Source organism: Erpetoichthys calabaricus, chromosome 3 (assembly GCF_900747795.2).
Source record: "Erpetoichthys calabaricus chromosome 3, fErpCal1.3, whole genome shotgun sequence".
NCBI classification, from domain to species: Eukaryota; Metazoa; Chordata; class Cladistia; order Polypteriformes; family Polypteridae; genus Erpetoichthys; species Erpetoichthys calabaricus.
Window position 1 is genome coordinate 243417981 of NC_041396.2, and position 14829 is coordinate 243432809.

Here is a 14829-nt window from a genome sequence, read left to right on the forward strand (position 1 = left end):
CTCAGCTAGGACTAACAGCAGTTAGGACCTGAGATTTTCTGAGATAAGTATGCAAATATTTTCTCAAGTAATGGAAGTTACCAGGTGATGATATTGTATTTTAAAATTCACACAACTTGACTTTAGGTCTTGCAGCACACATGCCTTACAAACATTGACAGAATTAGGTAGAAAAGGAGCCACTAACCCACAATTATGGGAAGAAAAATGATGCACAGACATAGAAGGAGTGTTTTCTGCAAAGAAAAAACAACAAAATGGTATGTTCTTGCACATCCAAAGAGTCTTTTATTCTCCTATAGTTTTACTAATCAACTTCTGTAAAAATCTGAGCTGATTATGCAAGTACAAATGTGGCTTAAAAATCTCAGAATCTGGAATTGTGTCGACAGAGTCTCATGAGATGTTAAAGTTCTCAATCTTAGACATTTTGTCTTACTTTTGTTATGATATGTAGTCCCAAAAATAGCAAAATGGTTATGAGGCCTCTTAAAAGGACCATTAAGGCAGGGCCACAACCTAACCAGCCTGCTCAAGGATACTCACTCAAAATCCAGCTAGCCTCAAAACTGCCAACTGTAGGTTTCCAGCCTTGGAGACCTCAAAAATGGGAAACTGTGTTACATAACTAGTAAAGTCCTAAAATAAAGCAAAAGTCACAAAATACATCCACATACTGTAGATTTAAACACTAATATAAGTGCGGGAAGGAAAACAACTTACTGCTCTGGAAAATCTATTGATTATGAAATAGCTAAATTTAAAATGGCCACACCTCAAATATGGAATTGACTGGGTTTGAGTTGAAAAAGGACAAGCCACAATTGCATGGAAAGAGCAGGAATGCTACATGCAATACAGGACTTAAACTGTGCACTACACATTCGGTTTGCTGGTCAGCGCAAGCCAGCAGGAAATTGACACAAATCTTTTCTACATACACACTTGTTCTTTCCACACCAGAAAATAGCATTTCTTTGAAACATGAGGATCATACTGCCAGCTTCCATTTTGACTTATTCAAATTCAATAGTGAATGAAAATTTAGATGCAGGATAATATCTTGTGAATGATGCATTGCTGATATAAATCTCCTTTCTGTTTTTTTAGGTTGCTGTGGTTACCTTTAAAGGAGAAAATGGCACTGAACTTTTCATACCTCTTTCATACCAAATGTGTGATTATAAACAAAGAAAAAAAAACACAGGCAGTCCTCATTTTAATAAGGGTGATGATCTTCAAGCCTTATCACTAAAGTGGAAAGTTCAGGGTACACATATGCACACACACCAGAAGATATAGAGAGTACTGCAGGTCCAATTAGAAACACTTCACGTACTGCAAAAAACAATATTTTTCTATTAAGTAATATTTATATTAGAACTTATAAGAACATTAGTATGATCTGGATGATAACAGGCGAAATTCCTTTCATAATTTTAAACACCTCAATCATGTCACCTCTTAATCTCATTTTGCTTAAATTGAAAAGTTCCATAAACAGCTCAGGTCCTAACTTGTCTCCTGCAGTCCAGGAATCAACCTACTTGCTCTTCTCTGGACTTTTTCTAGCACTGCTATATGTTTTTGTAGCCTGGAGACCACAGCTGCAGACAGTACTCCAGATGAGGTCTGACCAGTGTGTTATAAAGTGGGAGCATAATCTCCTTGGATTTATGCTCCACAAATCATGCTATATAACCTAACATTCTGGGAGCCTTCTTAATGGTTTCTGAGAACTTTCTGGATATTGACAGTGACCAGTGACAAGTCCACTACAACTCCTAAATCCATTTCATAAAGTGTACTTTCAATTTTCAGCCATTGTGTGTTCAAACCTAACATTTTTACTTCCTATGTGTAATACTTCTGTGGTGGGTTGGCACCCTGCCCAGGATTGTTTCCTGCCTTGTGCCCTGTGTTGGCTGGGATTGGCTCCAGCAGACCCCCGTGACCCTGTGTTCGGATTCAGCGGGTTGAAAAATGGATGGATGGATGTGTAATACTTTATATTTACTGACATTAAATTTCATGTGCCACAATTCTGTCTAACCCTGTATGACACCCAATCTCCTATGTAATGATTCAACAGATTCCAGATTATCTGCCAATACACCTGTCTTGGTATCTTCTGCAAACTTAACCAGCTTGTTCTTTATATTCTTATCCACATCATTAGTATACTGTATATTAAAAATAGCAGTGGCTCTGGCACTGACCCCTGTGGAACACCACTTGTAATGTCAGCCAATCCTAATAGAGTTCTTCTCACCATAACCCTCTGCTTTCTGTGTTTTAGTCAATTCTGCACCCATCTATTTATATATGATGCATGCATTGTATACATTTTATTAATTTATTTATTTATCTATGCAAGTAAGAATTTCATTGTACTATGTAATCATGACAATAAACTTGACTAAATTAAGCATATGATAAAAAAAATGGAAGAAGCATTTTTTAACAAGGGAAACCTCAGAGTTGTTATAAATGTTTTAAAATTACCTTAAATTACTGAGGTAAGCCTATTACATACTTTGCACAATATCTAGTTGAGCTGTATACCACTGGCCTTTAAATGTCATGGGTTGCTCCTATGTTTAAATGGTTTGATGATTATAAGTAATAATCCTGGAAACAGACTGCACAAAAAAAACAAGATTATACAAAAAAGCACACAAGTATACATGTAGAAACATACAAAACAGTATAATATCGTCTGGTGCAGTGAAAGTTAGCAGCTTGAAAGTTAGCTAATGTGGAAGCTGGCCCAGACACAGACAGGTAGACATAGTACAATCACCCACAACACGTTTATTATACAGATTAATATTTACACAGGTGCACACACAACCCCAAAACTCCCCCAAAGTCCAGGCCTCTGTACAATGCCTCTTTCTCTGGTCTGCCTCCACTCCTCTCCTCCCGAGCTCTGTCTCTCTTCCTCCCGACTCCAATGGAGGGAGGTGGCTCCCTTTATACACACCCAGACATGCTCCAGGTGCCTCCCGATTAGCTTCTGCTGGCACTCCCCAGTGTGGCGGAAGTACCGGCTGCGCGTCCGGAAGCACTCTGGGCGTCCCTGGTCTTTTTCCCCCCAGCACTTCCAGGTGTGGCGGAAGTGCTGAGGGCCAGGGCTCCTCAGGCATTGGGGGACCCCTGGCGGCGATCAAAGGCCCCTATAGGGTTGAGCTTCCAAGCTCAGTTCCCGTAGTGGTCTGGAGGAGGTGTGAGCCCTCCTCCGGTCCTTCTGGGCGTCCTGGCTGGGTACCACCCCCAGCCGCTTGCCACACTAACTAAACTATTAAGCACCTACTCACATATTTTATTAGTTGCCCTGTCACTGCTTGAAATCATAGCAACCTTAAAGTACTTATTGTCTACAAAAAAGTTTTATTATTTTACAATGAGGATTAGTTGTGACATCTTTGAGAAGACTTTTCAAAAAGTGAATGGATGTCCAGTCAGCTAATGGGTAGATAGATAACTTTGTATAATGTTAACGTTTACCCCCCCCCCCCCCCCCCCGGGTGGAATTGAAGAGTTGCATAGTGTGGTGGAGGAATGATCTCCTCAGTCTGTCAGTGGAGCAGGACAGTGACAGCAGTCTGTCACTGAAGCTGCTCCTCTGTCTGGAGATGATACTGTTCAGTGGATGCAGTGGATTCTCCATAATTGACAGGAGCCTGCTCAGCGCCCGTCGCTCTGCCACAGATGTCAAACTTGTCCAGCTCCATGCCAACAATAGATCCTGCCTTCCTCACCAGTTTGTCCAAGCGTGAGGCGTCCTTCTTCTTTATGCTGCCTCCGCAGCACACCACCGCGTAGAAGAGGGCACAACCGTCTGATAGAACATCTGCAGCATCTTATTGCAGGTGTTGAAGGACGCCAGCCTTCTAAGGAAGTATAGTCATCTCTGTCCTCTCTTGTACAGAGCATCAGTATTGGCAGTCCAGTCCAATTTATCATCTAGCTGCACTCCCAAGTATTTATAGGTCTGCATCCTCTGCACACAGTCACCTCTGATGATCACGAGGTACAGGAGGGGCCTGGGTCTCCTAAAATCCACCACCAGCTCCTTGGTTTTGCTGGTGTTCAGTTGTAGGTGGTTCGAATTGCACCATTTAACAAAGTCCTAGATTAGGTTCCTATACTCCTCCTCCTGCCCACTCCTGATGCAGCCTGCTATAGCAGTGTTGTCAGTGAACTTTTGCATGTGGCAGGACTCCGAGTTGTATTGGAAGTCTGATGTATATAGGCTGAACAGGACCGGAGAAAATACAGTCCCCTGCGGCGCTCCTGTGTTGCTGACCACAATGTCAGACCTGCAGTTCCTGAGACGCACATACTGAGGTCTGTCTGTAAGAGAGTCCACGATCCATGCCACCAGGTATGAATCTACTCCCATCTCTGTCAGCTTGTCCCTAAGGAGCAGAGGTTGGATGGTGTGGAAGGCGCCAGAAAAGTCCAGAAACATAATTCTTACAGCACCACTCCTTCTGTCCAAATGGGAGAGGGATAGGTGTAGCATGTAGATAATGGCATCCTCCTCTCCCACCTTCTCCTGGTATGCGAACTGCAGACGGTCGAGGGCGTGGTGGACCTGTGGCCTCAGGTGGTGTAGCAGCAGCCACTCCATGGTCTTCATCACATGTGATGTCAGAGAGACAGGCCGGAAGTCATTCAGCTCACTAGAACGTTATACCTTTAGGACTGGGGTGATGCAAGATGTTTTCCAAAGCCTCGGGACTTTCCCCTGTTCCAGGCTCAGGTTGAAGATGCGCTGTAGAGGACTCCCCAGCTCCAACGCACAGGCCTTCAGCAGTCGTGGTGATACTCCATCTGGACCCACTGCTTTGCTGGCACGAAGTCTCCTCAGCTCTCTGCTTACCTGGGCTGCTGTAATTATGGGTGGGGGGAAACTCTCTCCTATGCTGGTATCAGCAGAAGGATGTGTAGAGGGTGCAGTACTCCGAGGTGAGAGTGGGTTAGGGTGGTCAAACCTGTTAAAGAAGTTGTTCATCTGGTTTGCTCTCTCCACATCTCTCTCGATGGTGGCACCCCGCTTCGAGCTGCAGCCAGTGATGATCTTCATCCCAACCCACACATTCATGCTGTTATTCTGCAACTTCTGCTCCAGCTTTCTCCTGTACTGCTCCTTCGCCGCCCTGAGCAGGACTCGGAGTTCCTTCTGCACGTACTTGAGCTCATGCTGATCACTGCCTTTAAAAGTCTTTTTCTTCTGGTTCAAAAGGCCCTTGATGTCACTTGTAATCCATGGCTTGTTGTTAGCATAGCAGTGTACTGTTCTTACTGGAACTACAATGTCCATACAGAAGTTGATGTAGTCAGTAGTGCAGTCAACAACCTCCTCAATGTTCTCACTATATGATCCCTGCAGGATATCCCAATCTGTAGTTCCAAAGCAGTCTCTCAGAGCCTGCTCTGCCTCAGGGGACCACTTCCTGAATGAGTGTGTGGTTGTAGGTAGCTCCCTCATCCATGGTTTGTAGTGAGGCTGAAGTAGAACCAGGTTATGATCTGCTTTCCCAAGCGCAGGCAGCGGGGTGGCACTGTATGCATCTTTAACGTTTGCATACAGTAGGTCAATAGTCCTATTTCCCCAGGTGTTACAATCCACATACTGGGAGAAGGCAGGTAATGCTTTGTCCAGCGTCACATGGTTAAAATCTCAAGAGATTAGCACAAGCACCTCGTGGTGCTGCGTTTGTAGTTTAGCAACAGCAGAATGGATGATGTCACTCGCTATCTCCATGTCCGCCCGAGGAGGGATGTATACAATAACAACAATGACATGTCCAAACTCTCTGGGCAAGTAATAGGGACACAAACTTACGGCCAACAGTTAGATGTCCCTGCAGCAAGTGAAGATTTGTACGTTTACATGTCCAGAGTTGCACCATCTCTTTTTCACATATAGAGCGAGTCCTCCTCCTTTCCTCTTTCCGCAGACTGACTGATTTCTAGCTGACTGTTATTATATGTTGTGATGGACGGACGGGACGTCCTTTTGAAGAGAAGGCCGGGCGAATGGAATTAATTAATAATTCTGGAATTATTTAATTATGTACTTTTTCTGTTTAAAATAATTTGATCATCAAATTAATTGATATTAGTGAATAAATTGAACTGCAATTGTAATATGTACTGTACATAATTGTTATTGTAAATAGCAATCTGACTAATGAATGTTGTTTTTTTAACACTAATTAATACTTGTATTATCAGTATGTATATTCATTTATTCTGTATTCAGTTATTCCTCTTGCTGACTCATTTAACATTTGTACCCCTCAATCAGAAGTTTTCATAGTCTATAGAGCAAGGTTTCTAATCATGTGTATTTCACTCAGCTTTACATGCTTTACAGAACTTTGGTAAAAATAACTAACGAAATAAATAAATAAATAAAAATTGGGAGCAGAGCTCAGATTAGCTACTTGGATTTCTAGGTAGATAGATAGATAGAACTTTATTTGTCCCCAGGGAAAATTTTGGCTTTTTACAGAAGCTCTTTTAATAAATAAATACATAAATAGATAAGTGAATAAACAAATATACACACACACACTTTGATCTGAACACATACTGGAATGTCTATAAAGCAAGAAAATTCAAAAGAAAGATAAGTTCTGACTTGGGTGTCACCGTCCTAGTGAAGCATTATGCAGGCGTATTGCTTTTGGTATAAAGGAGCCCCAGTAGCATTTCTTGACACAGTTCAGCTGAATAATTCGCTGGCTGAAAGTCCTCAGTGTTAGTGTGTCAGAGACAGGATGTGCAACTTTGTTCATAATGGCACTCAGTTTTGTTTTTATTCTCTCCCTTGCTATTACCTCCAGGGGGTCCAGAGTGCGTCTCATAACTGAACTTGCCTTTTTAATTAGCCTGTTGATTCAGTGGGCCTCTCTTGAACTGATGTTACCAGCCCAGCACACCTCAGTGTGGAAAATTGTACTGGACATCACAGAGTTATAGAAGATGTGAAAGATGTCACTTCCCACATTAAAGGAACACAGTCTCTTAATGAGAAAGAGTCTGCACTGCCCTTTATTTTATAGTTTCTCTGTGTTCCGAGACCAGTCCAACCTGTCAATAATGTGGATCCCCAAGTACTTTATAGGAGTGGACCACCTCCACATCCACTCCTTGAATAGTGACGGGACATAGATCGTCTTTGGTGTGGCAAAAGTCAATAACCAGTTCCTTCATTTTGTTGATGTTAAGATGCAGACATTTATATCTTTGCACTAAGAAACAAACGTTTCCACCTGACTCCTATACTCTGCCTCGTCCTCTTTATCAATACACCCTGTAAGTATGGAATCATCTGAGACCGTAGCTTCTCAAGCCTCATCCAAGTGGCTCTTTCCGTGGAATAAGTTTAGTCCATTGGAGTCTTCTTTGCTCAAAACATTTTTATATTCATTTCTAATATTGCCAATGTGTTGCATTGTTAGCATGCTGGTTAAACATGCAAGGTAGAATTTCACCGTACTCTGTACACTATCTGTAGACTATCACAAAAAATAATAATACTTCCTTTAAACTGAAGTTTTAAGGGTTTTCCTGCATGCAGATGACAAGCTAGTAGTTCCATTTAATGTTTTTGCATTTATTGTACAAGTAAATCAAACAAAGAAATTAAACGTCCTTGCATTTTTATGCCTTTTTCCAATCATGCACCTTTTTCTTTTCATTTCTTAATTAAAAGGCGAGACCCCCTGGCTCACCTCACACCTTTTTGCTTATTTATTTTACATGTGTTGCGGATGTTGACAAGTTGCATGCTGGGGAAAGGGAACCTCCCAATACCTCCTCAATGTCTAAGTTGCCAGAGTAGTTCTATTTAATGTTTTTGCATTTATTGTACAAGTAAATCAAACAAAGAAATTAAGTTAAATGGTGTAAAAAGGCTGAAACAAAGTTGAAGGCTCATCCAGTAATACTGAACAGTTATGCATTTTATTGTAGACAATTGTAATTAACAGAATAGATGAGTAACTAAAGTCTGTCAAAAAACTAAATTAAAAATAAACAAGTCTGTCCTGGGTTAAACTACTCCCCTGCAACATTTGGTGCTAAAATAATGTCTTGCCTTCCTGTGACTAGAACGTGTGGATGCAAGTGTGGGAAGTGTTGAAATGACCTGTATTATGGGTGATATTCATAGTTTCATTAAGACAAACAAAATTTGATTAAAGTCATGGCTTGTCAATATCTGAACTCTGTAGCATTTAAAGTTATAACAGCAACAACATTTAATAATGTGAAGCTTAAAATGTGTAGCTTAAAAATTAAGTTTTACTGAAAATAATAACACCATATGTTCCATTTCTGTACAGGAACACAGATAGTCTCCCGTTGCCCTTTATCCTGAAAAGAGCTTGTCCCAGCAGCACGTCAGCCAGCCAACCATGGAAGAGCCTTCCGTCCAACACTCTCACTAGACCAGTTTAGAACGACCAGACTAACATCATGTTATTGTGCTTTGGGAAAAAAAGAGGTCACTCAGCGGAACATAAGAAGAATACATAAACCACAGCAGTCTAAAGCACATGTCACATTGTACGACTTTTCCAGTTATTATAATTTGTAGCCTACTTTTACATAATCTTAGTAAAGTTGGGAGCAGTGTGCTCCTGTGAAGTTAGTCACCTAATGTGACATATCCAGTGACTCACTTCTGCTAGTCTGTAATTCACTCTAATAAAATTATAAAGGTTTGATTTTATCTTTCTATGATTTTTTTTTACTTGTTAGAAAATCAAGACTGGGGTTTGTCAATAAACAGGGCCTGTTAAACCCATTGAGGCATTCCATATGTGATTTTTGGCTATACAGGAAATACACTGAAATAAATTGTTGTTATTGTTGTTGAATGCTCATCCTAAAGTACAATAAATATAATGTAATGATGAGGAATAAGGAACATGCGTGTTTTGAATCTCGCAAACAGAAGAAATGCTCATCTTTCTAATGTCTTGTGTTTTACGTACTAAAACAGAATGGAAAAATGAAAAAAAGAGCGAGACTGCAACTGAACTCGCTACTCTTGTTAACCCTTCATACAGTGCCAGCTCAATCAGTTAACATGCTATTGGCTGTCACAAAAAGGGGCGAGCACAACAGTGCTGGAAGGTCGGCATTTAGCAGGTAATTGTTACATGGTCAGAAATTTTCAGTTGTATAAACTGACATGGTCCAGCGATGAATCAGCAACTGCAGTCTGCCGCACAACTAGAAACTGGGTAATGTGACATTGGCTTAAGCAGTGTCAGGTCTTAATTTTAACTTTAATTATTATTTTAATTTTTTTGTGTCTCCCAGTTTTTTAAATATTGTTGATCAAGCATTTCTGCCTTTTTTTTCTTGCCAAAGTTGACTAACAAGACCAGGGCACATTACAATTTTTCACAATTGGAACAATGATTTAAAAGAGTGCACAAAGACTTTTAGGAGGAGCTGAAACGGCACTTGGCATCGTGGTTTAAATTTCCATTGTCTAGCCATTATGCCAGACAACCTCATTTCAGTTGTGAAAAGGAGAAGGACTCCCCATAAGGCTGAGAGATATCAGTCTAAACAAGAAAAAGACCTAGGAAGTTATCTTGAGTCATCAGTGTCATAAAAGAGCATGTTACGCTTAAGGGTCTGTTAAGTGTTTTATGAGGGATTATTTGAAGAGGGAAGGAAACAGGGGCTGTACTGGTTCTACATTGTAATTTAAGCAGTAGACGTCCTACAGAATGGAATTACAAAGGACTGGGATTGTGATTGAGAAAGATTAAACGTCCTTGCATTTTTATGCCTTTTTCCAATCATGCACCTTTTTCTTTTCATTTCTTAATTAAAAGGTGAAACCCCCTGGCTCACCTCACACCTTTTTGCTTATTTATTTTACGTGCGTTATGGATGTTGACAAGTCGCATGCTGGGGAAAGGGAACCTCCCAATACCTCCCCAATGTCTAAGTTGCCAGAGTAGAGAAGCCCCATATTCAGTAGTCAGGAGCCTTAAAATATGCTTCCTCAAACCTTCTAGGGCTCATACAAGAGCAAGTACCTGTTTGAATAATTTTTTTTTTTTGTTCTTTATTTCGCTTTATACAATTTCTTGTATTAGGAATTTGTTAGTTTTCGCATACCCCTTGGGGTCAGAGCGCAGGGTCAGCCATTGTACAGTGCCCCTGGAGCAACTGAAGGTTAAGGGCCTTGCTCAAGGGCCCAGCAGAGTAGGATCTCTTTTGGCAGTGACGGGGATTTGAACCGGCAACCTTCAGGATACCAGCACAGATCCTTAGCCTCTCAGCCACCACTTTTCTTTACACAAGAGGCTGTTCAATTTTTCAATTACATCTCCTAGACTGAATGTTGTACCTTGACTCTACTATACATTGGTGTGCTTTAGGCTATTTTCTCTTAGTTAATACCTCCACTCATTGTTCTGTCTCTTTGTTTATCACTTGTTGATCTAGTAGTAGTAGAAGTAATGGTGGTAGTATTGTCGCATATACTGATACGGTGAAATTCTTACTTGGATGTACTGGTACAAGCAGCATGCAACACGTTGCCAATATAAACAAAAATGTGTTAAAACATATGGCTTGATTTCATTTAAAAGAAACCTTAAATCAATAAATGGATGATTGTAAATAATTCTGTTCGTATTTTTAATGAATGAAATAAAATAAAACTGTGTGTAACATTGCTGCCTAATAGAGCTTAAATCCACCTTTTTGCCAGACTTTTTATTGAGCCTTCATATGCTCTTCTTTTACCTCTGCCACTGCCAAAATCAGTCTGTCAGCTTAAATAATGAACCTAAATTGCTTCTCTGTGGATGTGACTTTGTTTAAGTGCACAATGGGATGAATTTCTATATCTTTCAGGACTGGGTTCCTGTCTTGCACCCACTGATACTGGGATAAGCTCCATTTCCATTTCCATCTAAACAAAATAAAGAAGGTATGAGAGTGGATAGATTTAAACAAAAGTTGAATTAAATCAAATGATTTGTAACTACACTCCTATTGTGCATCATAACAGCTTGCAATTCCCACAAACTGAGGTGGCAAGACTCTTTATACCATTTTTTTTCTTTTCTTCTCAGTTTGCTCTTAATTAGCATGTTAATTGCAAGGATTGCAAGTATGCGCCCAGTGCCAGACAGAATAAACATTACGTTGTGTTGTCAATTATTGAAAGTTCAGCAGAGAACTGTTTTACTTTACTTCTTTTTCAAATGCTCTTAAAAATGAAATAAAAGTAAAGCAGCATCTCAGAAGATACAGCATGTGGATGACCCACAAAGCAGTTCAGCAATACAGAAAAAAGGAAGCAGCCTCATTCCTGACAGTTAATGCTTGAAAGACATTAAAGACTTTCAGTATTTCAGCAATTCAAAAGGTATTTATGTAGGGCCTTTCATCAGAAGCATGGATCCAAAGATTTTTCCACAAAACAATTTGTACAAAGAAGTGAGTTTCATGGGGTCACACCATGAGTCTGAGGTGAGATTTGAAATTTCAGCCTTTGTGCGCATCCATCTTAGATCTTTTGCCACTAGATCACGATCTCTAGTTTTAAACTCCTGCTGTCTGGAGGAGATTCGTTTAGACTTTGGCTGCTTTAACACTAAAATCAAGTTAAAAACTTTCACTAAATGATGTAAAGAAAATGAAAAAATAATATTAAACTTTAGTGTTTTACAAAAAAAGGTTTTTGTTGCATCCTACATTCCATTTTTGTGGTTATCTGAAATCATGACAGTGACCTTGCAAGAGAAAAATGAGCATGGCTGCTCAGTACGAGTTAGAAACTGCAAAGGAGGAAAAATAATACAAGTGCCAATACCAGCCTGAGTTTCATACATTGTTTCTTTTTAGAGGTCAACAACTGGTAAACAGTGTGAAAATATTGTTTCCTCTATTTCCCTATCACTATAACTGAAAGAGATGGAACTTGCTTCACTTTGTGATGGGAAACAAGCATTCTTCTTCAAATGTGTTTACGTTCTCTGTATTTTCTTGAAGGTTCTCCAAGAAAAGGGGCCACCTGTCCTTCCCAGTAGATGGACTGCCCCAGCCTTATAAAGAACAATCATTAAATGTGCTTTAGTGGAGTGCTGGTGTAAGTTTTTCTATTGCTGTTGTCTTTAAATTTGGTTTATTTGATGGTTTTTAATTCTGTTTCTGGATTTTGATTTAGTATTTTTGATTTTGGATTGCCTTAATGGCAACCCTTTTTGCCTCCTTTTTACTGTTTAAAGCATTTTGTTATATTTTGTGAATTTTGTAAATAATCTCCAATTTTTTTTTAAGGTTCTTGTAAACTTTTCTCTTTTCCCAGCCAGAGTTTTTTTTGTTTCTCTCCTTGAAGGGACATACTTGGAGCATTTTAGACTCTTTGCTCTTATTTTTGAACTTTAAAAGCCTGTTCTCCATTTTGGGACCTAGTCTGGCCTAAAGCCTCCCAGTTGCCTAAAGTCAGGCTTGCCTATGTGAGCCCTGTTTTGGGACTGGCCACTCAAGTTTCTGACTTGTTTTTTGTGGGTCTTTTTTGAAGGCCTCACTTCTTTATGTTATTTTATGGTGCCAGAATCACAACATTGGGTTTTTGAAGGTAAGGAATTCCTTGCCACAATATTTGGTTTAGAATTTTCTAATTGATTTTGGACAGTTTTCACCCCATTTTGTTTATGATGGGCACCAGCCCGTCAGTATAAAGGTTGGTAGGACATGACTGCTATTGTTAGGGGTGGAGTCACAGGGAAGTGACCCTTACATTAACAACTTGATGGGTTAAAAGGTCATCATCTGAAGTATTTCTCTATGTGAGTTTGTGGATTAAAACTTTATTTTGCACTTTATATTGTAAAACATTTGCAATTGGATCTTCTGGTATTTGACCATATGTCTTCATTTTATGAGTGTGATTTTTGCTTTTGGAGTTGGCTTTATTAAAATGTGCTCACAATCTCCCTGTTTTTGACTTTTCCTTTTGTTTTGACTACACCTATCTACCCCAGCAGCATCAGGTGCAATGAACCTCTCCTTATTTTCCACCTGTGTTGTTAACTATTTAATTGAGGAAACAATCAACTATCAATGCTACTGCAAAGATTAATGGTTGATCTCAGTGCACACAGTCTAATCTAGAATCAGTCGTGTCTCAGGTCCTCCCTGTGTGGAGTTTGTATGGAGTTTGCATATTCTCCTAATGACAGTGTGGGTTTTCTCTGGGTATTCCAGTTTCCTCCTACAGTCCAAAGACATGCAATTTAGGAAAAATGGCCCTATTGTGTGGTTAGAGTGTGTGTATATGTAAGGTTCACCTTGTGATGGACTGGCACCATGTCCAGGGTTGGTTCCTGCCTTGCACCCTTGCATCCTATGCTAGCTAGGATAGGCTCCAGAAGATCCTGTTCAGGACTAAGCAGGTTAGAAAAAGACTGACAGACTATTCAAATGAACATCTTTGAAATGTGCAAGGAAAAGAGAAGAAATATCCACATATACAGTGAGAAAATGAACAGACTTCACACAGACACTGGCCTCTCCAGGAAATGTGCATTAGTGGCACTATCCACTGTGCCAACATTGCACCCCACCTCTTTTTAACTTTCTGCAATTTAATATTCTTTTGTAAAAAATGGAACATCAAGTATTTATTTTTGGGCAGGACTTTTTTCCAGGTTGGAAATATATATTTATTAATTAGTCAAGATGAATCAAAGTTATTCCAGCCAGAATGCTGTTGGCATTCTGGAATGGAGCTGTGACGCTTTGATATACTACTAGTTTTCTGTTCAATAGAACTGATGGATCTTTAATGTCTGCAGTGTCGGCACAATTCTGAGCTTCTCGTCGGATCATTGGTTCAGCGGTGCTACATAGATCTTTCAACACGAGGCTACAAAGCAGTTTGGCTGTAGGCTAGCCGTGAACAGTCAGACATGCTATGTGCTCTTAATGTCTCTCAGAGGGTAAGCAATAAGCCGAATAGATTCTTTCTTTTAATGATGGCAATACCGATTATCTTTGTAATAGCCATTCTGGAGCCGTATTGACATTACAAGCTAGAGAACACCTTAGCCATCATTACGACAGCACTTTTAGGGCCTATTTGTAAAAACAATGGTGCTTCAAATAGTTTAAATTCCTTAATGGATGGTGCAGTACCTTATGTGTGTGTCTTTATTTTTTTTAACAAGAAGAAGCAATCAGCATTTCCATGGAGAACAATGAATATCTGGGAAGATCTAAAATGAAAACCACTTTTAGGTGATACACCCTGGCCTCACTTTAGAAGAATATTTTTTTTCATCAAATGCCTTTAAGAATTATTTATTGCATTGTAATATTTTTAAATAAACAAATGTATTTCCTTTGTAAAGAAACAAACAGGTTAAGTTCATGTCAATGCCACAGCAGATTATCCATTTTCATTTATCCCTGTCTTTTACATATTTTTTTTGCCACACCAGCTACCTTCATGTCCTCCCTCACCACATCCATAAACCTCCTCTTTGGCCTTCCTCTTTTCCTCTTGCCTGGTGGTACCATCCTCAAGATACTTTTCCCAATGTACCCCTCATCTCTCCTCTGCACGTGCTCACACCATCTCAGTCTAGCCTCTTTCACTTGGTCACCAAACTGTCATGCCTTTGTTGTCTCCCTAATATACTAATTTCTAATCCTGTCTGTCCTTATTACTTTGATTGAAAATCCTAGCATCTTCAGTTCTGCCACTTCCAGCTCTGTCTCCTGTCTTTTCGTCAGTGCCACCATCTTCAAACCATACTACAT

At 39.9% G+C, this 14829-nt stretch overlaps 1 long non-coding RNA gene across 1 annotated transcript in view; it reads left to right on the forward strand.

Moving 5' to 3' along the window:
- LOC127526964 (uncharacterized) overlaps positions 1-8755 on the forward strand; it is a 42212-nt gene extending 33457 nt beyond the window's left edge. Inside the window, exon 2 of the long non-coding RNA XR_007934330.1 lies at positions 8367-8755. This is a non-coding gene — a long non-coding RNA (uncharacterized LOC127526964). The remainder of the gene's footprint in view (positions 1-8366) is intronic.
- The last annotated feature ends 6074 nt before the right edge of the window (positions 8756-14829 follow it).